The sequence below is a fragment of the Pelodiscus sinensis genome, chromosome 19, assembly GCF_052426305.1.
Source record: "Pelodiscus sinensis isolate ZL-2025 chromosome 19, ASM5242630v1, whole genome shotgun sequence".
In the NCBI taxonomy this organism is placed as follows: domain Eukaryota; kingdom Metazoa; phylum Chordata; order Testudines; family Trionychidae; genus Pelodiscus; species Pelodiscus sinensis.
The window spans coordinates 22,975,008-23,001,219 of NC_143070.1; the positions used below are offsets into that span (position 1 = coordinate 22,975,008).

The following is a 26,212-nucleotide window of genomic DNA, read 5'->3' on the forward strand; positions in this document are numbered from 1 at the left end:
AAATTGCAGGCCTGTTGCTGTTTTAGGCCTGCTGACTCCATGTTACTGACCCTCAACTTACTACGTTCCCCCACTTTTTGTCCTTTTATGGGGAGGATGTTTACCCATCGTCCCGGAAAAGCATAATGTATGAACTGAAGGTGACCCAGTGGGCTAAACACTGTCATGTGGACACCTTTGTTGGACCATTCACACACTCATGCCCCATCTGTCCCTTAGTCTGCACATTCCCTCGTACGACTGATGGACAGATTTTATTTTCCAATTCTGTTAGGTCCCTTATGGTGGGCTTGGGAATGTTAGACCCGGGACCATACTGAAGAATGCAGGGTTTTTGTTTTGTTTTGTTTTGGTTTTTTTACTGAGTTTTAACAGGTCTCAAATAATTAATATGGAAATGGTGTATTTTTTGTAGAATATTTAGGCATATTTACACAGTGTGTATATGTATAAAAAGCATAACCTTATAACCATTTGTAACTTGGTATTGTGATTTGGCTCGTGTGGTATTGCTGATAGCCACACACACCAATTAGGGCATGTATAGTTACCGTTTTTACTATTCTTAATAATAGACTGAGTGTTTTTTAGTGATTTTAAATGTTGGTATAAGCATTGTTAGAGTGTGTCTCACAAGATTATATATATAAGAAGCAAAACAGAAATTTGGAGTAGTGACATTATAAATGAGGCCTTTTATAATAAATGTTTTGTACTCCATTACTACCCAGTGCTGTCCATTCATGTTATACATCAGCCTTACTGCTGGTGGTCACCCTCTGCAATAGACTTTTCTATGCAGGAACCAGGAATGGCTAGCATCTCTGTTCCAGTGGTTGCAGTGCTCTGTGACACCAGTCAATTGTTTCTTATGGATTATGTCTTCCAGACAACTTACTGAATGGACAGTAACCTGTTTATTAATTATTGCTGTGTCAGGATTCGGTATTGGTCCCAGACACCGAACAAAATTGTTTGGAATAATATGTGCCTCAGTTTGGGTCCAATGTCACTGATCCAAATCATGACGGGTAATAACAGGGTTTTATTTTTTAACTCAAGTTGTAGTTTTATACACTTAATTTTCTTTTGTGATTCTTTCTCTATTTTTTTAAACCCTTTTTTATGTTTGCTTCTAGTTGTTGATTTTTCACCTATTATGGCTAAACAATTTAGTAGTGCTATGCACATTGTAAATTATGTACAGCAAAAAAAAAAATACAATAATAATACAGTGATACAGCAACAATAGTGGTACAGCAAACAACAATTGGTTTTACATAATAGCTAAGTTTAAATGAACTAACAATGATTTCGAGCTGATTGCCAACTTAATTGTCCATATATGGGACATTGAAGTGAACCATCTTTTATTTATAAAGTACTTCATTTTTCTTCTCTTTTCTTGATGCTTAGGCATTTCTTCACTGTGTCCTGGTATCTTTTAGGGTATGTCTACACTACAATGTTAGTTCGAACTAACGGACGTTAGTTCGAACTAACATTCATAGCCGCTACACTAGCGCTCCGCTAGTTCGAATTTGAATCGAACTAGCGGAGCGCTTAGTTCGAACTAGGAAAACCTCATTTTACGAGGATTAAGCCTAGTTCGAACTTACTAGTTCGAATTAAGGGGTGTGTAGCCCCTTAATTCGAACTAGTGGGAGGCTAGCCCTCCCCAGGTTTCCCTGGTGGCCACTCTGGCCAACACCAGGGAAACTCTATGCCCCCCTCCCGGCTCCAGACCCCTTAAAGGGGCACGGGCTGGCTACGGTGCCCGTGCCAGGTGCAAGCCTGCCAGCACCCAGCCAGCAGACCCTGCACCTGGCACAGCACAGAGCCACCCACCCGATGTCCCCCAGCCCACCCCCTCTTCCCGGGACCAGGCTGGCGGCTCCCGGGAGCTTGCCCTGGACCGCAAGAGGCGGGCACCTTCCTGGGCTAGTGCGGACATCGTGGACCTCATCCACGATCTCCGCACTAGGCACAGGAAAGTGGCCGTCTAGGGCAGGAGAGCTGCCAGCCTGGCCACCCAGGAGCAGGTGTGCATGAAAATCAAGGGGGTCCACTGAGACCCCCGACCCTGAGCCCTGAGCTTACAATGGCCGTCCTGGGTCAGACCAAAGGTCCATCTAGCCAAGTAGCCTGTCTGCCGACAGCGGCCAACCCTAGGGACCCTGGAGGGGATGGACCGAAGACAGTGACCAAGCCATTTGTCTCGTGCCATCCCTCTCCAGCCTTCCACAAACTTTGGGCAGGGACACTACTCCTACCCCCTGGCTAATAGCACTCCATGGACCCAACCTCCATGACTTGATCTCACTTCTCTTTAAACTCTGTTCTAGTTGTAGCCTTCACAGCCTCCTGCAGCAAGGAGTTCCACAGGTTGACTCTTTGCTTTGTGAAGAACAACTTTCTGTTACTAGTTTGAAGCCTGCTACCCATTCCTTTCCTTTGGTGTCCTCTAGTCCTTCTATTATGGTAATTAATGAAGAACTTTTCTTTATGCACCCTCTCCACCCCACTCATGCTTTTATAGACCTCTATCCGATCCCCCCTCAGTCTCCTCTTTTCTAAGCTGAGAAGTCCCAGTCTCTTCAGCCTCTCTTCATATGGGACCTGTTCCAAACCTCTGATCATTTTACTTGCTCTCCCCTCTCCCACCCTCTCTCTTCCCCTCTCCCACATCCGCTTCCCAGTCTCCCCGAGTTTTGTTCAATAAAGAGAGATTCTATTTTTGACCACACATTTTCTTTATTTCGTACATCAGGAAGGGGGGCTAGGGAAGGGTAAGTGGAAGGAGGTGAGGGAGGAATGGGGTACGAGCCCCCGATGGGGAGGACTGGGTTGGCTCTGTGGGCTCCTCGGGGTGGAAGCTCTCCTGCAGCCCCCCAATTGCCCCCTCTCCCCAGATGGCAGCCTGCGGCAAGTGCAGCCGGTCTGATGGCCGAGTGCTGTGATGTGCCCAGTGTGGGCACTCACGGCACTCCAAGACAGGACTGCTTTGCAAGCGGGGCAACCCTGAGAACTGTCTGTCCGGGGTGGGAGTCGGATCCCTTTAAGCACAGCCCTCGGCTAGCCTGAGGCAGCAGCTCCATGCTCTAAGTCCTCATCTGATGCCCTGCCGGCACTGCTTCCGGCCATCCTTAACCCCGGTTCAGGGTCCACTTAATGTGGACATGCTAGTTCGAATTCGAACTAGTTTTTTAGTCTGGATGCGTTAGTTCGAATTAGCTTAGTTCGAATTAGCACTGTAGTGTAGACATACCCTGAGCGAACAGATCCAACTGCTTGCAAATAGAGATAGGGGTTTGCAAACTCTGAACCTCCCCTTGGTGTCAAGGGATCAAAATAGGTAAAGTTAATGTCATAACAACGTGTTCCCCCAGCGCAGCTCTTGGTTATGACGAGAGGTGGTAAGTGACTGAGAGAAACCAGGTGAGAGGGGATGAGGTGGGAAAAGTAAATCTCACTTTCAGTTTGTGTCTCCTGGAGCGGGGATGAGGCTGCAGAGATGTTGGCTCCATTTCTGGGAGGTGCCCAAGCGAGAGAGGACACAGGTTTCAGACCTTTTCATACCTAACACTTGTCTGGTCTCTGATACAAGTGAAATGCAGAGTTCAGCGTGGGGACATTGTTATAAAGAGGAGAGCCTGGAATCTCACCTCCCTTATCCCTTCCCCCACCAGACACTCTGCCCTCGGCACTGGAGAGAGCAAGAGGAAAATCCCTGGGAGCTGTCAGACAAGGTGAGTTTGCAGGTGGAGATTCTTTAAATGAGAAAATTCCAGTGAAAACATCTTCACGGGATTGTCATTGAAGTTACCAACCAAACCCAGTGACCACTGTGCACACAGCCCTACATCTCACCCAGGGTATGTCTACACTACCCCGCTAGTTCGAACTAGGTGGAACGAGGTGTACCGGTAGTTCGGAATAGGAAGCCTAGTTCAAACTACCTAGTTCGAGCCCCATGTAGCCGCGCTGCACGGGGTACGAACCAGCGGGGTTTTAAAAATGGCGGCTCCCCGCTTATGCAAATGAAGCCCGGGAAATTCAAATCCCGGGCTGCATTTGCAAGTGCGGTATGCCTACATTACCCTCCTAGTTCGAACTAGGAGGGTAGTGTAGACATACCCCCACAGATCAGTGAGGAGCCTCAGGGGCACTGCATGGGGACCTGCAGACACTTTGAGAATCACTGATCTACGGGGTGTGATGCTAAAGGCGTGAAGTTAAACCATACAACGGATGGCACCTTCAGGCTCAGATTTCACTGCTCGGCCAGTTTCAATATGGGGTTGGTTTCAAACAATAAAAAGGCTGAAAGGCTGAGAGCTGTCTGGCTTCCATGGTATCAGTTTGTTCATGGTGAGAAACCGCTGGATCCCCAAGGGCTCTTCGGTTTAGTGCAATCCTGGGCAAAATACAGCCCATGGGCCGTATCTAGCTCGCCAGGCCATTAGATCTGGGCCACTGATGCTTGGCGACCCATGGGCTTCTTCCGTGCTTGCCACTACCCACCCTCAAGCCACTAAAAGCGAAGGTGAGCCTGGACGTGAAGCTGGAAGGCGGCAGGCACTGCTTCCACCCCCAGGACAATCTCATTGGCTGGTTTCTGGCCAGAAAGGAAGCACTGTGCCCCCTGTGCCCCCTCCCCTCCGGCTCATAGTTATTCACACACCCACATGGCCCTGCAGCCTTTGCAAGGATTGGGCAGGCTCCCTGCCTGTCTCAGAGAGGTGCTTGGCTGCTGTTCGGGAGTCACTCAGGTAAGTCTCCTGGCTAAAGCCTGCCTCTGGCACCCCAACCTCTTTCTGCCCCCTCCCCACTCCTGCCCCCCACTCCACATACCCAAACTCTTTGTTCTCTTCCTGCATTCAAGTATGCAAAAAGCTCTTCATGGTCAGAAACCCTCAGCCCCTTATTTCTCCACTCAGCTGGTTCTCTAAATTAACTTTTCTTTAAATATCTCATGAGTAGTTTGCTAATCCAGTGCTCCAAATCACACCTGCCTCCTTCACCCAAACTCCTTCCCAGACCCCTCTTTCCCTCCTGCATCCCAAACCGTCACCCAAAACTCCCTTCTTCTTTCACTGTCCATCCCATACGCTGTATTTCCTGCTTAATGTCTTGGAAGATTGCAGCTCTCAACCACTTTCCAAAATCTTGGAGTTCTTCCCTTCCCTCCCCCATCATCAAAATGAATTGCTCACCTCTGGTCTAGTGGATATAGTTCAGTGAGAGCTAATAACTGAAAGCTACAGCCGGAGAATTTCAGGCTAGAGAGGAGGCACAACTATTTGATGGGTAAGAGGATTAGCTGCTGAAACAAATGAGCAAAGAAGTGGTGGGCTCTCCAGCTCCTGATGTCTTCATATCAACACTGGGTGACTTTCTAGAAAACATGCTGTGGGGGAACAGAGCTTTGTGCCTGGGTAGCTGGGCTAAGTATAATGGCTTGTGCCACAGAGGGGACAGACTGCATGGCTACTGATTGCTTCTGATGCCATGAATTCATGAATTTTAAGGTCTTATCCTGCAAACACTCAGCACACGTGTTTAGTATCTCTGGATACTGACTAAAGTTTAAAGAGACAATAGAGGCATTACTAATGCCAAACAAAGGTCTGTGACCAAGGGAGACATTGATAATAATCCCCCAGCAATTTAATGTCTCCTGGTGGGTATAATTATTTTGGTGTGAGTACATTTTGGTGTGGAAAGGATTAAATCCCTTTTTGAAATATCTCCGATTCTCCTTCTCCCCGACAGGCTGCAGAACACCCATGTCTGACTCCAGCTCAGCCCCTGGCCTGCAGAGCCAGGGACAGGAAACGGCTGTGGCAGAGCCGGTGAGCTTCAAGGAGGTGGCTGTGTGTTTCTCTGAGGAGGAATGGGCTTTGCTGGACCTGGGCCAGAGAGCCCTCTACAGGGATGTGATGCAGGAAAATTATGAGGCTGTGAGCTGGCTGGGTGAGGATTCCTGTCCCCTTGTGCAACAGAAGCTGGGTGGGCTCTGGAGCAGCTGGGTTCGGTTTGGTTCAGGGTCCCTCATTGCCCAACCCCCCAATATCAGCAGTATCTGCCCCAGTAATCCTGGCTCCTGTGTGAGAGGAGGTTCAGTGACATAATAGTGGTGCTGCTCTTCCCACAGCCAAGGTCTCATTGAGGTTCCCACCATCTTGCCCATGTTGTGCCTTGGTCAGAGGTGTCAGTGGAAGGGCCCAGGCAGGAATGGCAGGTATCAGAGTTGTGGGGCTGGGTGTAGCTGCTCTTAGTGTCCCCTTGTGCTTGTGCCGCAGAGGGGACAAACTGCATGACTAAGGACCGCTTCTGATGCCATGAATTCATGAATTTTAAGGTCTTATCCTGCAAACACTCAGCACACGTGTATAATAATATGCATCTGAATATGCATATTAACTTCACTTCATCTCTGTTGTGGAAAGAGTTTATAAAGTCTGTGTCAGATGAGAGAACCAAAGTTTGGGCTGCAAATCAATGCACGAAGACTAAGGATTATAAATACTGCAGCCCAAATTCAATTAAACCTATCTCCATGTTCAGGCAGATGAATATGTGGCTTGTTAGCAGCAACATTAGGTGCTGAGAACTGAATCCCATTGTTGCAGGCAGGGTAATGTAACTGAAGCCAGATATTGAGAAAAATAAATATGGCTTTCCGATCTAACTCATGTGTGGTGTTTATGGAATATCTAGACTCAGCGATTGCCCAAAACTGCAGAGTTCAGCATGTGTGTCACCAGCAACAGAGCCTGGGCAGAATTGGGGTGTGGAAAGGATTAAAGCCCTTTTTGAAATGTCTCCAATTCCCCTTCTCCCCCTGTGTCAGCCGATGGTCAGGGCAGTGTGTGTGTGTGTGTGTGTGTGTGTGTGTGTGTGTGTGTTACACCTGAGTCTTCAACTGCTGGGACACAAGGCCCTGTCACAGTGGGCAGTCTAGGAGAGACTGACGGGTGCCCTGAGGAGTTTAACATCCGTGTCTTAGTCTGCTAGGATCGGGATCCCTTCGCAGAAGGCAGCCAACAGGCTAACAGATGCCCCAGAATTTATAGGAAGAGCTTATTAACATCTCAGATTTTAACTGCTAGGATACAGGATCCTGTCGCAGTGGGCAGCCTAGGGAAGACTGAGAGATGCCCCTACAGATCTGTCCTCTGGAAGCGACACGATCCAAATGCCCCAGCTCTTCCTATATATGTCCCTTATGACCGGCTGAAGTTCTTTTAAATTGTGCTTGGTTCTATTACAGCAACTGTGGGCGTCAGGTTACAGCTTAAACAGTTACAGGTTTATTAAAGAAGCTTATAAATCCTATGGTTACAATGGCTATTGCTCTATTTCTTAACTGCTAGCAAATACAGATCTTATGGTCCCACAGGATCAGTAAAGAAAGCTACCTTGTTGAGGTTAGAGCATGCAGGGACAAAGTGAGAAAGGCTAAAAGTCAGGTAGAGTTGGACCTTGCAAAGGGAATTAAAACCAATAGTAAAAGGTTTTATAGCCATATAAATAGGAAAAAAAAACAAAAAAAGAAGAAGTAGGACCACTAATTACTAAGGATGGAGTGGAGGTTAAGGATAATCTAGGAATGGCCCAATATTTGAACAAATACTTTGCTTCAGTCTTTAATGAGGCTAATGAAGAGCTTAGGGATAATGGTAAGTTAACAAATGGGACTAAAGATATGGAGGTAGATATTACCATATCCAAGGTAAAAGCCAAACTTGAACAGCTTAATGGGAGTAAATCGGGGGGCCCCGATAATCTCCATCCAAGAATATTAAAGGAACTGGCACATGAACTTGCAAGTCCATTAACACAAATTTTTAATAAATCTCTAAACTCAGGGGTTGTACCATTTGACTGGAGAATTGCTAATATAGTTCCGATTTTTAAGAAAGGGAAAAAAAGCAACCCGGGTAACTATAGGCCTGTTAGTTTGACATCTGTAGTATGTAAGATCCTGGAAAAAAATTTGAAGGAGAAAGTAGTTAGAGACATTGAGGCTAATGGCAATTGGGACAAATTACAACATGGTTTTACAAAAGGTAGATTGTGCCAAACCAACCTGATCTCCTTTTTTGAGAAAGTAACAGATTTTTTAGATAAAGGAAATGCAATGGATCTAATCTACCTCGACTTTAGTAAGGCATTTGATACAGTACCACATGGGGAATTATTGGTTAAATTGGAAAAGATAGGGATTAATATGAAAGTTGAGAGGTGGATAAGCAACTGGTTAAAGGGGAGACTACAGCGGGTCATACTGAAAGGTGAACTGTCAGGTTGGAGGAAGGTTACTAGCGGAGGTCCTCAGGGATCAGTTTTGGGGCCAATTTTATTTAATCTTTTTATTGCTGATCTTGGCACCAAAAGTGGAAGTGTCCTAATAAAATTTGCAGATGACACAAAGTTGGGAGCTATTGCCAATTCAGAAAAGGATCGGGATATCATACAGGAAGATCTGGATGATCTTGTAAATTGGAGTGATAGCAATAGGATGAAATTTAATAGTGAGAAGTGTAAGGTTATGCATTTAGGGATTAATAACAAGCATTTTAGTTATAAGCTGGGGACACTTCAGTTGGAAGTAACGGAGGAGGAGAAGGACCTCAGAGTCCTGGTTGATTATAGAATGACTATGAGCTGCCATTGTGACATGGCTGTGAAAAAGGCAAATATGATCTTGGGATGTATTAGGCGAGGTATTTCCAGTAGGGATAAGGAGGTGTTAGTGCCATTATACAAGGCACTGGTGAGACCCCATTTGGAATACTGTGTGCAGTTCTGGTCTCCCATGTTTAAGAAGGATGAATTCAAACTGGAACAGGTACAAAGAAGGGCCACTAGGATGATCCGAGGAATGGACTACCTGTCTTATGAAAGGAGACTCAAGGAGCTTGGCTTGTTTACCTTAACCAAAAGAAGGCTGAGGGGGGACATGAGTGCACTCTTTAAATATATTAGAGGGATAAATACCAGGGAGGGAGAGGAATTATTTAAGCTTAATACCAATGTGGACACAAGAACAAATGGATATAAGCTGGCTAGTAGGAAGTTTAGACTTGAGATTAGATGAAGGTTTCTAACCATTAGAGGAGTGAGGTTCTGGAACGGCCTTCCAAGGGAAGTAGTGGGGGCAAAAGATCTATCTGGCTTCAAGATTAAACTAGATGGGTTTATGAAGGGGATGGTTTGATGAGATAACATGATCTTGGTAACTCAGGGTATGTCTACACTACCCCCGTAGTTTGCCTCGTGGAACGAGGTGTACATCTAGTTCGGATTAGGAAGCCTAATCCGAACTAGCTAGTTTGTGCCGCGTGTAGCCGCGCGGCACGCAGTCCGAACTAGCCGGCATTTAAAAATGGCGCCGGCCGGCTTTATGCAAATGAAGCCCGGGAAATTCAAATCCCGGGCTTCATTTGCAACTCTGTATGACTACATTACCCCCCCTAGTTCGAGCTAGGGGGGTAGTATAGACATACCCTAATTGACCATTAATTATCAGTGGGAAATAGGTTAATGGAGGGATGATAGGAATTACTAGAGAACTTTCTGGGTATCTGGCTGATGAGTCTTGTCCACATGCTCAGGGTTTAGCTGATCGCCATATTTGGGGTCGGGAAGGAATTTTCCTGCAGGGTAGATTGGCAGTGGCCCTGGAGGTTTTTCGCCTTCCTCTGTAGCATGGAGTACAGATCACAGCTAGAGGATTCTCTGCATCTTGGGGTCTTCAAAGTATTTGAGGGCTTCAGTACCTGAAATATAGGTGAGAGGATTATTCTGGGAGGGGTGGGTGAGATTCTGTGGCCTGCACTGTGCAGGGGGTCAGACTAGATGATCATAATGGTCCCTTCTGACCTTAAAGTCTATGGCTATGTCTATACTGGCATGAATTTCCGGAAATGCTTAAAACAGAATAGTTTTCGTTATAAGTATTTCCAGAAAAAGAGCGTCTACATTGGCAGGCTGCTTTTCCGGAACAGCCCTTTTTCCGGAAAAGCATCTGTGGCCAATGTATACATGCTTTTCCAGAAAAGAGCCCCGATCGTCATTTTCGCGATTAGGGCTTTTTTCCAGAAAAGACTACTGGGCTGTCTACACTGGCCCTTTTCCGGAACAGTGTTCCGGAATAAGGACTTATGCCCGAGCGGGAGCAGCGTAGCTTTTCCGGAATAGAATCTGATTTTGTACAGTAGAGCGTCGTTGCTTTTCCGGAAATTCAAGGGCCAGTGTAGACAGCTCGCAGCTTATTCCGGAAAAGCGGCTGATTTTCCGGAGTAAGTGGCCCAGTGTAGACACAGCCCCCGTGTCTATGAATCTATGAGGAAGAAGGAAGATAGAAAATAGAAATAATGGTACCAAGTGACAGCTTAATCTTTAAAGAGTTCTATTCTATGCATGCACTAAAACAAAAGGACACATACGGGTACAATTTTTACCCCTTTCTGCATCGCTCGGTCCCAGCGTGTCAGGCCAGTATAGGTCCCTCAATTCCTCAGAAAGACGAAATATGAGGTGGGCATTCCCGTGGACCTTGGGAGGTCAATCACCTAACCCGACCAGCAGATAGATAGATGGTAGATAGATGCTCAAAGTGAGTGTGCTGCTGGACCCATCTTTATACCCATTGGGTCACGTATTTCTCTTTCTTATCTGCGATGCCAAATGGTGCTGGTCCATCTTTGTGACACCAGTTCTTACAAGGGAGTTGTGAACTAAATTTGCACTTGTAAGAGAGAGAACTAAATTGGGAGAACTGGGCATTCTTTTCTCAGTGGGAGATTCCTCTCCCAGGGACGACTGTATCTGATCGTATGACTATAGGTGCCAGCCAGGGCAGTTCTCGCAGCCTCGAGGTCAGCTTATTGCCTTAATCGTTCTTTCTCATATCTATGTTTTCAGCTTACCCAGGGTCAGATGAGCTGGCATATCCTGGCCTCGCATCAAGGCTTCAAAGGCTATGCTGATTTTATTGCTTCTTTCTGCCCTGCATTCTCCAGGCACTTCAGAGGGGCAAACAAGATGGATGTGATGGGGGGGCCTGTCTGGCTACATTCCACCCCCTGATACAACACACCAGTCCCGGGAATGCAAGATGATGGTGTGCCAGCACCTCTTGCCCACCTTGAAGGAATCTAAAAGTACCCAGTGGCCTGATTAGAGGGCTTGGGGTCGAGGAATTGGCTGGGATCTTTTCCCAGCGCTGTATATCAAATGTGCGCAGAGGAAATGGCTTCATTAACCAAGCATCTTACAACACACAATATTATACAAAAGGCAATTACAACAATCAAAATAATCAAAACAGTGGTTATGATAGAATGTAGGAAAGGTGTTAAGGAGAGTCCTAGCTGTTGGGCTAAGCAACTTAGCCATGAGATTTCTCCATCTTTAGTTACAGCGTGTAACACTTTAACTGCATCATTTATGGCAGACACGTCCTGTTCAATCTGCCCTGACTGATTTACATAGAAACAGCAAGACTGATTAATTACAGCACAGACTCCTCCTTGTTGAGCGAAAATTGCATCTAATGCTATCCTATTTTGCAGGGCAAAGTGGACCACTGATTGGATCTGCTCGTTGAGCAGGCCTAGGGCATCTGCAATGTGGTTGAAAGCTATTTCTAGTTGCCCTGACACATTTACTATGGCTTGTTCAAGTTCAGCTACACCAAGGCAGAAATGCACGGGTAAATCGATGAAAACCTGTGGGGCGTCTCACAAGAGGGTTAATAGTAAATTTCCTCTTGGATCGATGCAGGAAGCTTCCAAGGTTTGTAATACCTGGAGCTGTAATGTATGGGTGTACCGTTAATCCTCTAGGCACCGCATGTCCTAGGGAACACCAACCTGTCCAACCCACTGGCAGGTATTTCTAAGCCTTTACCCCACAGATGAAAAAGAGTCCAGGTTCTTTGCTAAGGATAGGGGAATATGGTCCCTTATACCACCCTCTTCCCATGGGCCTTTCTTTAGGGGCATGATACACAGTACAATAGCTGCTATTAATGATGGAGCACTGGACAGCGAACAACAGATCCTGTAGGATCTGATCTGGTTGAAAAAGGTCTGCCCTAGCACACTGGCCAGGTAGCAGGCTATTCTTATATACCAGTGTGGGGTTGTAGATGTGTCTGGTGCTGGGAACTATAAAGAGGGAATTATTGTACCAGGCACTGCTCTCTGGATACTGACTAAAGTTTAAGGAGACAATAGAGGCATTACTAATGCCAAACAAAGGTCTGTGACCAAGGGAGACATTAATAATATTCCCCCAGCAATTTAATGTCTCCTGGTGGGTATAATTATTTTGGTGTGAGTACATTTTGGTGTGGAAAGGATTAAAGCCCTTTTTGAAATGTGTCCAATTCCCCTTCTTCCCGACAGGCTGCAGAACACCCATGTCTGACTCCAGCTCAGCCCCTGGCCTGCAGAGGCGGGGACAGGAAATGGCTGTGGCAGAGCCGGTGACCATCGAGGAGGTGGCTGTGTATTTCTCTGAGGAGGAATGGGCTTTGCTGGACCCGGGCCAGAGAGCCCTCTACAGGGATGTGATGCAGGAGAATTATGATGCTGTGAGCTGGCTGGGTGAGGATTCCTGTCCCCTTGTGTAACAGAAGCTGGGTAGGCTCTGGAGCAGCTGGGTTGGGTTTGGTTCAGGGTCTCTCATTGCCTGAACCCCCAATATCAGCAGTATCTGCCCCAGTAATCCTGGCTCCAGTGTGAGAGGCCGTTCAGTGACAAATAGTGGTGCTGCTCTTCCCACAGCTAAGGTCTCATTGTTGTTCCAGCCATCTTTCCCATGTTGTGCCTTTGCCAGAGGTGTCAGTGGAAGGGCCCAGGCAGGAATGGCAGATATCAGAGTTGTGGGGCTGGGTGCAGCTGCTCTTAGTGTCTGCAGGGTCCACTTGTGCTATTGTGCTGAGCTCCTGGAAGGAAGGTACCAACTCAGAGTCCTTCCCTGCCTATAGTAGATTCTGTGTAAGCCAGAGAGGCACCAAATGGCAGGCCCAACTGGCCACAAGAGGAAGGCTGCTGCTGCTGGCAGAGTAGATTCAAGGCTTCAGAAGGGGAGCTGAGCTGCAGGAGCATCTACGAGCAGCAGAGAAGCAGCCCATCCAGTCCCCACTTTGGCTGGCCACAGGAACAGACCAACACTGCCCTGACTGTCTGCAGGACTGACCGCTGTTGTGGGCAGCTGACAGGGCCCACCATGGCACAGTCAGTCAGGATCAGGAGTGTGAACCATAGGCAGGGCCTGAAGTGGCCAGCCAAGGATTCAATTTCCCGATCAGAGAATTACCCTGGCCTCCTTCTGGCTCAAGTAGAGCATCTAAGCCCAAGAGCAGGGCAAGTCCAGCCCCCAGCTAAGAGCTTTGTGGGCAGAGCCCATAGGGATCTAGAGCTCTGCTGGATCCTGTCCTTCCCAGCACTAGAGACCTGACATATCGCAGCTCAAATATGAGTCCTGGCTAGATGCATCTGTCAGTCCTGAAAGTCTTAGAACTCTCCCCTTATGAGCAGTGTGTTCCTGTCCTGCCCAAGTATGCAACAGGCCCTAAGGGAGACTGAGTTGTATCCTGCAGAGTGCAGCAGAGCACACAGTTCCTCATGGGAGTCTGCTGGGCTATTCCCAACATGGTAGTGGTGCAGGGGGAGGATGGAATTAGTGTGTCCTGGGATCTTGTACCAGCCAGAGACCAGTCTCTGGAAGGTTGGGAAGGAGCCTGTCTGGATAGGAGACTCAGATCCTGGCTTTGGAAGCAGGAATGGCACAGACCTTAATGAACAAGCTCACCACTTGGTTAATTGCTCCCCAAATAGGATCTCCAGTCTCCAAAGTTCATGTGCTCTCCTGGGTGGAGCAAAGGGAAGAGATGCAGATCCTGGATCTCCAAGGATGTGAGGAAGGGGAGATCATCAGTGACACCCACACAGGTGAGAAATCAGCTAAAGTGACTCAAACCAATTTCTGAGTTTGCATAGCAGATGTTGGTTGTGTGTTTTCATCAAGTCTGACTGGCCCTTCAGCCTGTCTTCAACTACAATCTGAGAGTGCTGGGTGGGGAATGAGTTATGGGGGTGCAGGGTGAACTCAGCTCATGATTATTGAATCTTTCCAGCCATTCTTTGGGTTTGTACCCCATTTTGTCCCCCCAGCTGTTCACCATTCAGAATTTTTCTTTCAGCTCAGCTCAGATAATGACTCCTGTGTGCTTTCTCTCTCCATTCCAGTAGGTGATGGGATACTGAATGACAACAGTGAGAGGAGTCTTCAGGAGGAAGGACCTGAACAAATGGCTCCATGTGCGGTGTTAGTGGGAAGATCTGAAGGGCATGTTTCTCAGAGTCCTGAGCAAGGAGAGACTTGTGAGAGTCAGTGTAGTCTACAAAGGCAGCAGGGAAACCATCCAGGAGCAGGACAGGATAAATCCAGTCACAGGAGCAGAAGGTTGAAAACAAACACCGAAACTGTTCAAATGAAAATCCCCCATCAACATTCACCTTGTTCTTGCAGTGACTATGCAACTCTTATTAAACATGAAAGAGCCCACACAGGAGAGAAACCCTTCAGCTGTTCTGAGTGTGGGAAAAGCTTCTGTCACAAGTCACAGCTTGTTATCCATAAGAGAGACCACACAGGGGAGAAACCCTTCAGATGCTCTGACTGTGGGAAAAGATTCAATTACCGGTCAGATCTTGTTAGACATAGAAGAGTTCACACGGGGGAGAAACCCTTAAGCTGATCTGACTGTGGGAAAAGCTTCAGTCAGAATTCATACCTTGTCATCCATAGGAGGAGTCACACAGGGGATAAACCGTTCAGCTGCTCTGACTGTGGGAAAAGCTTCAGTCAGACCTCAACCCTTGTTAGACATAGGAAAACCCATACGGACGAAGCTATTCACCTGCTCTCACTGTAGCAAATGCTGCAGTCATAGGTCACACCTTGTTATCCATGAGAACTCTCACAGGAGAGAAATCCTTTAACTGCTCTCACTTTGGGAAATGCTATAGCGATAGTTCAAGCCTTGTTGCATGTAGTTGAATCCACATAGGTGAGAAACCCTATAGTGGTGGTGAGCAAAATTTTTCTCTGTTGACAGAATCCAGCCTGCCTAAGGCTTTGATCCTGTTCACAAGGCAGTGCCAGGTCCCACCTCCAAATGAAGATGTACTGAGGGGGAAGGAGCTTAGCCCCACCCTCTCTTCATGCTTTGTAACCACTAGGGTGTGTCTAGACTACAGGATTTTGTCGACAAAAGTGGACTTTTGTTGACAAAACTATACCTGCATCCACACTGCCTTTGAGTTGTATCGACATAACATTGACAAAACTCAGCAGTTTTGTTGACGTATGTAAACCTCATTCTACAAGGAATACTGCCTTTTGTCGACAGAGTTCTGTCGATAGAAGGCATTATTGCATCTACACTGTCCTTTGCGTCCACACTGTTATGTCAACAAAGCAGCTTGCTTTGTCGACAGAACTGGATGTAGTCTAGACACTCTATGTTGACATAAGTTTTGTCGACAGATTCTGTCGACAAAACTTATGTCGACGTAAGCCTGTAGTCTAGACATACCCTTAGAGAGGAGGCAGCGCTTGGCTGAGTCTTTGCTATACAACCTGAGGCCAGCACTAGAGGCCACATGACCATGTCAGGGGTGCCTCTGGGGCTGGTCCTGGGCTGCATGGCTGAAGCAGCAATACCTCCAGCCCTGGACTGAATGGGTGCAGTAGTGGTGCCTCTGTTGTCCTGGGCTGGTTGTAGTCTGTGTGGCTGCTGCTGCAGCAGTTGAGCCTCCCTCCAGTGTGACCAGAACAGTGTGACTGGAGATGTTGCTGCCAGGAGGCCCAAAGCCAGGTAATATTTGCTGTCCTTTCCAAACACTCCCTCCCAATCACTTCAATTCCCTTTCTCCCAGCGGCCAGCATCCCCAATTTGCACTGACACCCTCCTTTTTTCTTGCACCCTTTCTCCTGGCCACACATTGCATCTTCCCCCTGGCCAGACACCTGCCTGCTTCTGCATCCCAGATCCTTCCTCAAGTCCCCAACCCTTTCTTAAGGCCCCTGTCACATTATTAGATTTTAAGGTGAGCATACTCACTTTAAGATCATTGCTGTGCTCACGGGAAACTGTTTGCCCCAAATTTGGTACAGAGTGGGCCATGCGAGGTGTCAAATGAAAGCTGATATTGTGCTAATTCTATGTGTGCTATTCATGTACTTGTTTGGAGTTTGTATGAGGAGTTACGACTATGGGCTCTGCTGATGCTGTGTATGGACTGCCTGTCATGAGGAAGGAATGTCCAATGAGTGACTATGCTAATCAGTATGGCTCCAAGGACAATGGTTCTCAAGGTGGCCAGTACACAGCTGAGGAATGCGTGTGGAAAGCTGCAAAGCAGCCAGGGCACAATGGCTGCTGGCATATGAAACAGACAGGACACTTGAACATGTGATTATCTCCAGCTTGGGAGACACCAGAAATGAATATCAAACGCCATGAGGGGGGCTCCATCTTGTCTTCAGTCTTGCTACTTATCCCAGAGGCAGCCTTGCTAAGGACAGAGACACAGGAAGGATTGCTGACCCATCCTGACATACGATGTACACCAAAGACTTTTATGCTAGCAGTTTCTAACATCTCTGCTAAGATCCTGCATCAAGAACTTGCTGATTGATGTATACAATGTATTCTCCTTAACAACCTTACTCTCAACCTTTTCTTTCTTGTATTAATAAACCTTTAGATTCTAAAGGATTGGTCCACTGTGATCTCGTGGGTAAGATCTAAAGTATAAATTGACCAGGGATTCATGGCTGGTTCTTTGGAATGGGGTGGATCTGTTCTGGGTTGGAGAGATTGGGCTGTATAACCCCTCATCTTTGTGTAATCCCAGGGCTGATTGTGGCATAGGAAGAGCTGGTGTATCTGAGGGGTTTTGCTCATGAGGCTTCCTGCAGGATGGATTGGCAGCTGAAGTGCTCAGTGTGACTGGTTTGTGGCCTATTTTGGAAAGGTATCCAGTCAAGGACTGTCAGCAGTTCTGGTTTTGAGCAATTTGCCCTGAGTGGATTCCATCAGCAGTGCTCAGGCCTGGTCCGGCCCAGCCAATCACAGCCCTGCCCTCTCCAAACCTTCTGTAGATTACTGTTGCTAATGGAAACTCACTGTTAATTACATAATTAGTCAAGCCATTTTGCTAGGACTGCATCTGGGCAGTTGCATTTAAATTATTAAAGAGATTAAACTTTTTAACTTTCTCATGTTAGTTGATCAAACTTTATTTTAAATCAAGTACAATACATACTGTGGAGGTAGGCCTCACTAGCCTGGGCAAAGACTGAACCGTACGCAGTGCATCCTGCATCAGAAGTGAGCTTCCTAAGCAAGTTGAGCAAGAAACCACAATGCTGTTAAACAAACAAACAAAAAATCGCGCTGCTTGCACTTTGTTATCGGGTCAAGCAGATGTTACCATCTAAGAGTAAAGTGCCTTACTTTCTCTTTTCTCTGTAAATTTCCACTGTGACTTTGTAAGAAGGTATAAATATCTCAGGCGTTTGAGTGTGAAGAGGGGCTTGTATCGGTAAGGGGTAACTCCCTGCCATCTGCAACACCCCCCCCCCAGCTGGGATATTAAAATGGTTTTGTCTGACTTGAACCCTAAAGCTAGCGTGCGTTTATTCCATGACAATTCTGATGCCATGACTCAGATCCACACATCCTGCTTTTCACTCGGGAAAAACCATAGGCACTCTCTACCTAACTCCAGGCACTGCAAGCAAGGTGAGGGCCTTTTAAATCCCTACTTTGAGAATCAGTAGAGGGTTTCCTGTTGGCTTCAGGAGCTTGGTGGAATTGCTGGATCTGAACTTTTAAACTCAGGTCAGTTCAAAACCAGTGTGCCTGCTTAAAGAATCCCCACAGTTCTGTCAGGAATTTGGAAATTAGAACATTCTGGAGGGAGAGTCTGGTATATAAGTCCGGTTGTTAAATCATGCATTTGTTGAGTGTGTGAATGTATCTGACTGAGTGCATGATTCCTGAGAAATGAGTGTTGAGTCTTATCACCTCCCTGGAATAGACTCCTGGGGCATCCATCAGCCACCGTGGCTGCCCGCTGCGAAGGAGCAACCAGCTCTAGCAGTTGAAGTCTTGGATGGTATGAGGTCTCAGTGGTGACTAACCCCATTTACCCCTCCCTGTCTCTAGCTACATCCCGTTACCGGGGGGTCAGGATCACCTCAGCGACAGAAATCGCGAGATTTTGCCTTGGTAGTGATGGGTCAGGATCACCTCAGTGACAGAAATCACGGGATGATGCCTGGACACTGCAGACTTCCCCACTAGTGTACCTGTGTTTCCCTGTGTAAATGAGGTAATAGGTACTGGTCAGTCAAAGGAGATTCCCATTCCCCCTTAAGGGGACTCCAGCATACTATATGTATGTGCATTGCTCTCCTAAAACTTGCAAGTTCCTGGATAAGTGGGATGTGTACACATAAAATGATTCATCTAGACAGTTTCTGGTGAAAGGTACTTTTAATATAGGTAAAATAGTGCACTTGAAGGGTGCCTTGGATTCCAGAGGATCTAAGATACCCAGGTTCAATGGGATGCCTTTTTCAATTGGTATGAGGAGGTGTCCAAAAGGAAAACTGAATCTCAAATTAGGAGTATAAAAGACTCAGAAAAAAACAAAACAAAAAATAAAAAAGAAATCTTAAATTACATTTAAAACAAATCAAGAAAAATTGGCTACTCTTTGAAATCCGATCTGCAGTGGTATAAGAAAACATCCAAGCGCTTAAATAAATCCCAGGTAGGGAGTCTAAAGGACTCTCCCCAAAAATTAAAAAGTCAATTGAAATCTTTTAAAACAATCAAATTTAAACATTTGGCTACAGACAATTTGTTAAATCTACTAAAAAAAAGAGAGATAAGAAGAAATTCTATTAACACTTACCTTTGCTGGTTTCCCCATCTACAATAGCTGTTATGTAAATGTACTCTTTGTGCTTTCCTTTACCCTCCTCCTTGTCTATTGTCAAGTACACTTGGTCCCTTCTGATGAAGTTACCAATAAAAATGCCTTTGCTGATCAATCAGCAAAGAATGCGGCCCTTTCTGGACTTCAGGCTCCTAAACGTGTTCTTGTCTGCCCTTCTGTAGCCCAGCCAATGTAGGCGTCCCTCACAGAACTGGCTGGGCTACGAGACAAGGCACCTGAGACTGAAAAAGTAGACTGGCTGTGGCGGGGCTTCTTGTTGCACCCTGACTCACTCCGGCTGCCTGGTTGTGCCTCAAACCCTCCTGCTCTACCTTGTTCGTGTGCCCCACTTGGTGGCCCACACGAACACAGGGGGGATGATTGCCACGGTGCAGCAGGATTGGTTCGCCCCACATTTCCCTGCTGTGGCGGCACAGTACTGCAATATTTGCTCTATCTGTTTAGCTCATAACATTGGACAAAGGGTTAAAAACTAAAATTGCAGCACACCCCTCACTGTGGGGACCCTTTGTGAATTTACAAATGGATTTTGTACAAATGCCTACATCTTGTGGATATGAGTACCTTCTTGTAATCATTAATATGTTATCGGGATGGGTAGAAGCTTATCCTTATAAACATGCTGATGCTACTATGGTTGCCAAGAAACTCCTCAGAGAATTAATCCCCCGGTTCGGAGTGCCTCTTTCTTTAGACAGTAACTGGGGAACTCATTTCACAAGACAAGTAGTTCAAAAGGTATGTGCTGTTCTAGGAATCCAACAGCATTTACACTGTATGTACTATCCACAGTCCAGTGGAGCGGTAGAAAGAAAAAACTCTGACCTAAAGACCAAATTAGCTAAAATCTGTGAGGACTCTGACCTTAATTGGCCAGATGCATTACCTTTGGCCTTAATGTATATCGGGGTACAGGGAATAGGAAACATGGGTTATCTCCCCACAAAATTTTAACCTGTAGACCTGTGAGATTATTTCACACCCCACCTAGAGCACCACATCAATTATATCTACATATAATAGATGATATGTTAATTTACTGTAAAGCCTTAATGAAATGTGTAGGGTCTACTCACACTCAGGCCAAGGAAGCCCTTCTTGAACCTGCATCGGAGCCATGTCATCCTTTAGAGCGTGGAGACTGGGTCTACATCAAGGCACACCAGCGGAAAAATGCCCTCCAACCTCACTGGAAAGGGCCTTACCAAGTCCCACTAACACTGCTGTAAAATGTGAAGGACTCCAGAGCTGGGTACATGCATTGCACTTCAAAGAGATACCTCCCCCGGTTGATCTACATCCGTTCTCAGCTACTGCACCTCCAATTGCAGCAGACTCAGTTATACATTCTACAGAGACAGAGTCTCCACAATATAACTTACGATCACGAAGGAAAGAGGACTTAATAATCCCCACGACTGAATTGTTTGGTACAAGATTTGTCATTTTCATGATTCTGGGAGTTATAGGAGTTTATTATTGGAATATATATATTCCATATATATATACATATATATATTTCAATAACAAACTCCTATATCTCCCAGAATCATGAAAACGACAAATCTTGTACCAAACAATTCAGTCGTGGGGATTATTAAGTCCTCTTTCCTTTGTGGATATAAATATATATTCCACATGCAGGGCCACGTAGGCAAGCAGAGCTTCAGAGTCTCAACGCGTGGATGAGACGATGGTGTAGGCAAGAGGGGTTTGGATCTATTAGGCACTAGGGACACTTTTGGGAGAGGGGGGAGCCAATAAAGGAAGGTTGGGCTCCATCTAAACCAGGGTGGAACCAGACTGCTGGCACTAAACATTAAAAAGGCCATAGAGCAGTTTTTAAACTAAGAGATGGCGGAAAGCCGATTGGTGCGGAGATGCATGTAAATTGGATGGAGAATTCTCTTAGAGAATCCATTGATAGAGATTCTCTAAGCTGTAGTCAGAAAGAGAGGAGGGGAGAGGACAAACCATGGGCCATAGTAGACAAACAACTACATATAAAGGAATCCAATGCATCAGGGAAGGGCAGACAAATAAGCAGTGGCAAATTTTTAAAGTGCTGTTACACAAATGCTTGGAGTCTGACTAATAAGATGGGTGAACTAGAGTACCTCGTATTAAAGGAGGAGATTGACATAATAGGCATGACTGAAACCTGTTGGAATGAGGAAAATCTGTGGGACACAATCATACCAGGATATAAAATATATTGGAAGGATAGAGCAGGCCGGGTGGGTGGCGGAGTGGCACTGTATGTGAAAGATAATGGAGAATCAAATGAAATAAAAATATTAAATGAAGTAATAGGTTCAATAGAATCGCTATGGATAGTAATTCCATGCTCCAATAATAAGAAATTAGCAGTAGGGATATATTATCGACCACCTGACCAGGACAGCGATACTGGCATTGAAATGCTGAGGGAGATTAGAGAGGCTACCAAAATAAAGAACTCTATAATAATGGGGGATTTTAATTATCCCCATATTGACTGGATACATGTCACTGCCGGAAGAGAAGCAGAGAGAAAATTTCTCAATGGCTTAAATGGCTGCTTCTTGGAGCAGCTGGTACAGGAACCCACAAGAGGAGAGGCAATTCTTGATTTAGACCTGAGCGGAGCGCAGGATCAGGTCCAGGAGATAACCGTTACAGGACTGCTTGGGAATAGTGAAGGGGAAATCTCGCTCCCCTGGGGTACAGAGCCCCCAGAAGGGTTCGAGGCCGGAGGTCAAATCAGTGAGGCAGGAGAGCAATCTAGAAGGAAAAACTTTATGATGCATGCATGCAGGCTGTCACACCAAGAGTGAAAAGCAGCCCTGAGATACAGGTTTAGGTATCCTATATACAGAATGCTTAGACAGTTCAGTTGTTGATTGTTATTCTTTAACATATCAAAGTCTCAGCAGAAGTACTCTGAAACTTCTGTTCACCCCAGGAGTGCTAGAAGTAAGTTTTACAAAACAAAGGCACATGAGAATGTGGAGTGGAGAAGTCTACAAGGCAAACTGTGACAAAGATAAGGGTTTACATGACAAATTGTGACAGACTAGGAGTATCCATGAACTTGAGATAGGCATTGTAAGGTTCTTGATTAGAGCTAATTTGATTTCTCTGTTACAGGGAGAGAGGCCTGGAAAACTTTTTAACCCTTACAGCAGTTTTCTTTTAGAGAGTTTTGATTTCCTGCACAGTCCCCCCTTAGACACAATTGGATTTATTTGATTTTTCCTCCCACAATTTTTTGATTTCCTGCACAGTCCCCACTTAGACACAATTGGAGTTATTTGATTTTTTCTCCCACAATAGTGACCATAACATAATAACATTTAACATTCCTGTGGTGGGAAGAACACTTCAGCAGTCCAGCACTCTGGCGTTTAATTTCAAAAAGGGGAATTACACAAAAATGAGGAGGTTAAACAGAAATTAAAAGACACTGTGACTAGAGCCAAATCCCTGCAAGCTGCATGGAAACTTGTTAAAGACACCATAATAGAGGCCCAACTTAAATGTATACCCCAAATTAAAAAACATAGCAAGAGACCTAAAAAAGAGTCACTGTGGCTTAACCACCATGTAAAAGAAGCAATGAAGGACAAAAAGGCATCTTTTAAGAAGTGGAAGTCCAGTCCTAATGAGATAAATAGAAAGGAACATGAACACTGTCAGATCAAGTGTAAAACTGTAATAAGAAAAGCAAAAATAGATTTTGAGGAACAACTAGCCAAAAACTCAAAAGGAAATAAAATGTTTTTTAAGTACATTAGAAGCAGGAAGCTTGCTAAAAAAAACCTGTGGGTCCCCTAGATGATTGAGATATAAAAGGAGCAATCAAGGACCCTAAAGCCATTGTGGAGAAACTAAATGATTTCTTTGCTTCAGTTTTCATGGCTGAGGATGTTAGGGAAATTCCCAAATCTGTACCATCCTTTGTGGGTGATGAATCTGAGGAACTGTCCTGGATTGAAGTGTCACTAGAGGAGGTTTTGGAACAAATAGAAAAACTTAATGTTAACAAATCTCCGGGATTGGAATGCATTCATCCAAGGGTTCTAAAAGAACTCAAATGGGAATTTGCTGAACTATTATCTGTGGTTTGTAACCTATCCTTTAAATCGGCTTCCGTACCTGATGGCTGGAAGGTAGCTAATGTGCACCATTAACATATCGCTACATGAAATGAAATGGAAATTAAATATTCTGTTATTTAATGGGCTCAGTTCAGAGTGCTGTTTGGGTATGTCTACATTTGCTCCCTAGTTCGGACTAGAGATGCAAGTGTAATCGACTGAAATTGCTAATGAAGCAGAGAATTAAATATCCCCTGCTTCATTAGCAAGATCTCTCCCGGTGCGCTAGTCCAAATCACAGCTGATTTGAACCAGGAAGTGCGTGCCTGGACGCAGTAGTTCAAACCAAAGCCCTTGGTTCGAACTAATGTTACTCCTCATGTTTTGAGTCCAAGGTGTTGTCCTGGACCATAAACCAGAACAGCCCTGTCCAGGGAAGGCACCATGGGTTAGCTGGCTAAAGCACCTGCCTTGTGAACAAAAGATCTGGGGTGCAACTCTCAGTGGTACCTTGTTGTAGTCTTTGCTCACGTTTTCTTAAGTCCTTCTGAAACAGAGAAGAGGCCTCCACTGGCCACCCTTAGAACTGCTGGTTCAGAGAAAGGCTGATTGGGGAGGAATGGAGGGAAAAAGGAAATCACAAGCCTGGAGTGGTTGCAGAGGCCCCTCTGACTGGCAAGGCAGTGGGAGAGTTTGAGCTCCCTGGATTTCATACTGGAGCTCTGCTTAAAGCTGCAGGATCTGACTCCAGAGGCTGCTCTTAAATGCAACAGAGTTGAGCTGCTTGCAGCTCTGCCTTTGGGAGAGGGAGTTTGTACTAGAAAGAGGCAGGCTAGGTGACTAAGAACAAGAGGCTGGGCATTCCCGTCATTGAAGCATTGTTAGATCGTCATGAGAACATTGCCCGGTACACCACTTAAAAGATGGGACGTCAGGGAAGAGTAGGAATGAGACTGGGAGGAGGCTGAAGCAGCAGGGTTGGCGTGACCAGGCCACCTGTGCTGGGGGCAGGAATGTCTCCGCCTTGTTCTCACAACTATTCTGGAGGACACTTGGGTGATGTTCGACTTGCCAAGGTGCAGCCAGGGGAGCAGACAGCAGAATCTCTCTTTAAGGGGCCTGAAGGCCCCTCCACACCAATGCGGGCCCTGCTGAGCCTGCCTGAGAAACGTTCTTTGCTTTAGGGCTGTCCTGTGTAGGGCTTCATCAGCCCAGGGAGCAAATGGCAGGTGGCATCCCCCACTATGCACAGGGGCAGGTCCACGTCTCTGGCCCTGAAAGTAGGGTCAGGGGAAAAGTTCTGGGAGTCATCTTCTGGTAGAACATGGAACTGCAAAATACGCCGGCATCACGCGCTTTCACTGAGAATGGAACCATGTCCTGGAGGGGGACAGAAAGTGGCCTGAGAAGAGCTAGTGTAGCTGAGCAAGCAGCATAGCTCCTTGTCTCCCAGTGGCTAAGATTTGCCACTTTTGCTGCTGTGGCCTGGGTTTGATTCCTATTCAGGGAAACCAGCCTTGTCATGAAACCTGCCTGGCTTTTGTCCTTCCTATCATAGGAAGTGCCAGTGGGTTGAAGGAAGGGAGAGGCTAGGGTGCCAGCGGCAGGCTCTCACTGGGAGACCTGCCAAGCACAATTCTCAGGTAGCTCCTTCCCTGCGTGGGTGGTGCAGGTTGTATGCCTGGGTGAATAAGAGCTTTCTGGGATGTGCCAGGGCTTCAAGCAGGCAGCTCCCATTGACTGCAAGTGGGGACCAGACATGAAGCCTTTTCTTTTACAGCTGTGAAAAACAAAGGGCCCTGCAGCCTCTTCTCTCAGCTGTGTGTGGCGGGCAGGGGAAGCAGGGAATCTTGTCTGAGGCTTCTTGCTGCATTGGCAGGCCAGATCTGGTGGCTTGATGGTGGCTTGATGGGCTGGATACAGCCCACTGGCCTATACTGCTTAGGCCTGGCTTAGAGGGAGGGCTTGGTTCTGCACTGTGAGGGAGGGGTGCTGTGGAAAGGCCAGTCTTGCCTTCCTGGGCAGGGAATGACAATGTCCATTTTGTGCAGCTCAGCTGCCCAACATCCCAGATAGAGAATTAGAGGCCAGAGGGGTCCCTATCCAGCAGCCAAAGTAGCTCACTTAGGAGAGCATTATGCTGAAGATCTAAAGGTCCCTGGTTCAATCCCAGACTTTAGTATATGACAACAAAAGGAAGGAACACATTTGCTGAGATGGTGTTACTCCTTACTCCTGTGTTTGATCCTTCCCTTGCTAGCTATGGCCACAGCTTGGCAAGGACAAATCAAGTTCATCTGATTAGCCCTGTCCCTGACTTCTTCCTGTGAGTTGTTGCCTCTTTGACTAATGCCCATCCACTGCTGGCCCTAGATATGGAACAGTGGCTATGGAGATGTATTTGGATAATCTCATGTGACCTTATCTGGGGCCAGCTAGCTAAGTAGGAGGGACAGGGCAATGTTTCTCCTTCCGCAGAGAGGGAGCCAGCTCATTCCCATGAGGCTGCATACAAATGGAGCAGGGTCTGGAGAGGTGAAGCAGCTGAATGGAAAAAGCAAGCGCAGTAGAGTATCAACTACCAGCTGAAAACCTCAAGCACAGCACAGTGTGATGGTCCCATAGAGTAAGGGGCAGGGTTCAGGAGTCTGAATCCTACAAGCTGAGTTCAATTCTCAGTGGGTCCCACTGGAGAAAGGTTGGTTTGTGTAAATCCTTGAATATTGATCTTCTTGCCTCTCTCACTCAGTTCTACTTTGTTCTTCTTCACTTTCTCAATGTAAGGACTTTGGAGGAAACTCTCAAACATCTGCTCCAGTGGCGCAATGGGTCAGTGCACAGTATTTATAAAGCAGTGCGAATAGGAGACATGCTGAGGTTGTGACTTCAAACCTCACCCAGAGCAGTGGTTTTTAGTCCCTACTGGGCTGTCCTCTTCCAGTGAACCCTGTGGGAGCTGGGATTCCAGCTCAGAGGAGACTCAGTCAAAATTCCCCCTTCACAGATTATGGCCTCAGAGTGAATGCTGGGTGGCCAGAATCTAAGGCCAAGTGACACAGAAAGAGTTGGACC

The 26,212-nt window shown here is 46.4% G+C and overlaps 1 pseudogene; it reads right to left on the reverse strand.

Annotated features, from left to right (window-relative positions):
• Positions 1 to 11,168: 11,168 nt before the first annotated feature.
• Positions 11,169 to 12,510, reverse strand: LOC149522267 (uncharacterized; annotated as a pseudogene).
• Positions 12,511 to 26,212: the final 13,702 nt, after the last annotated feature.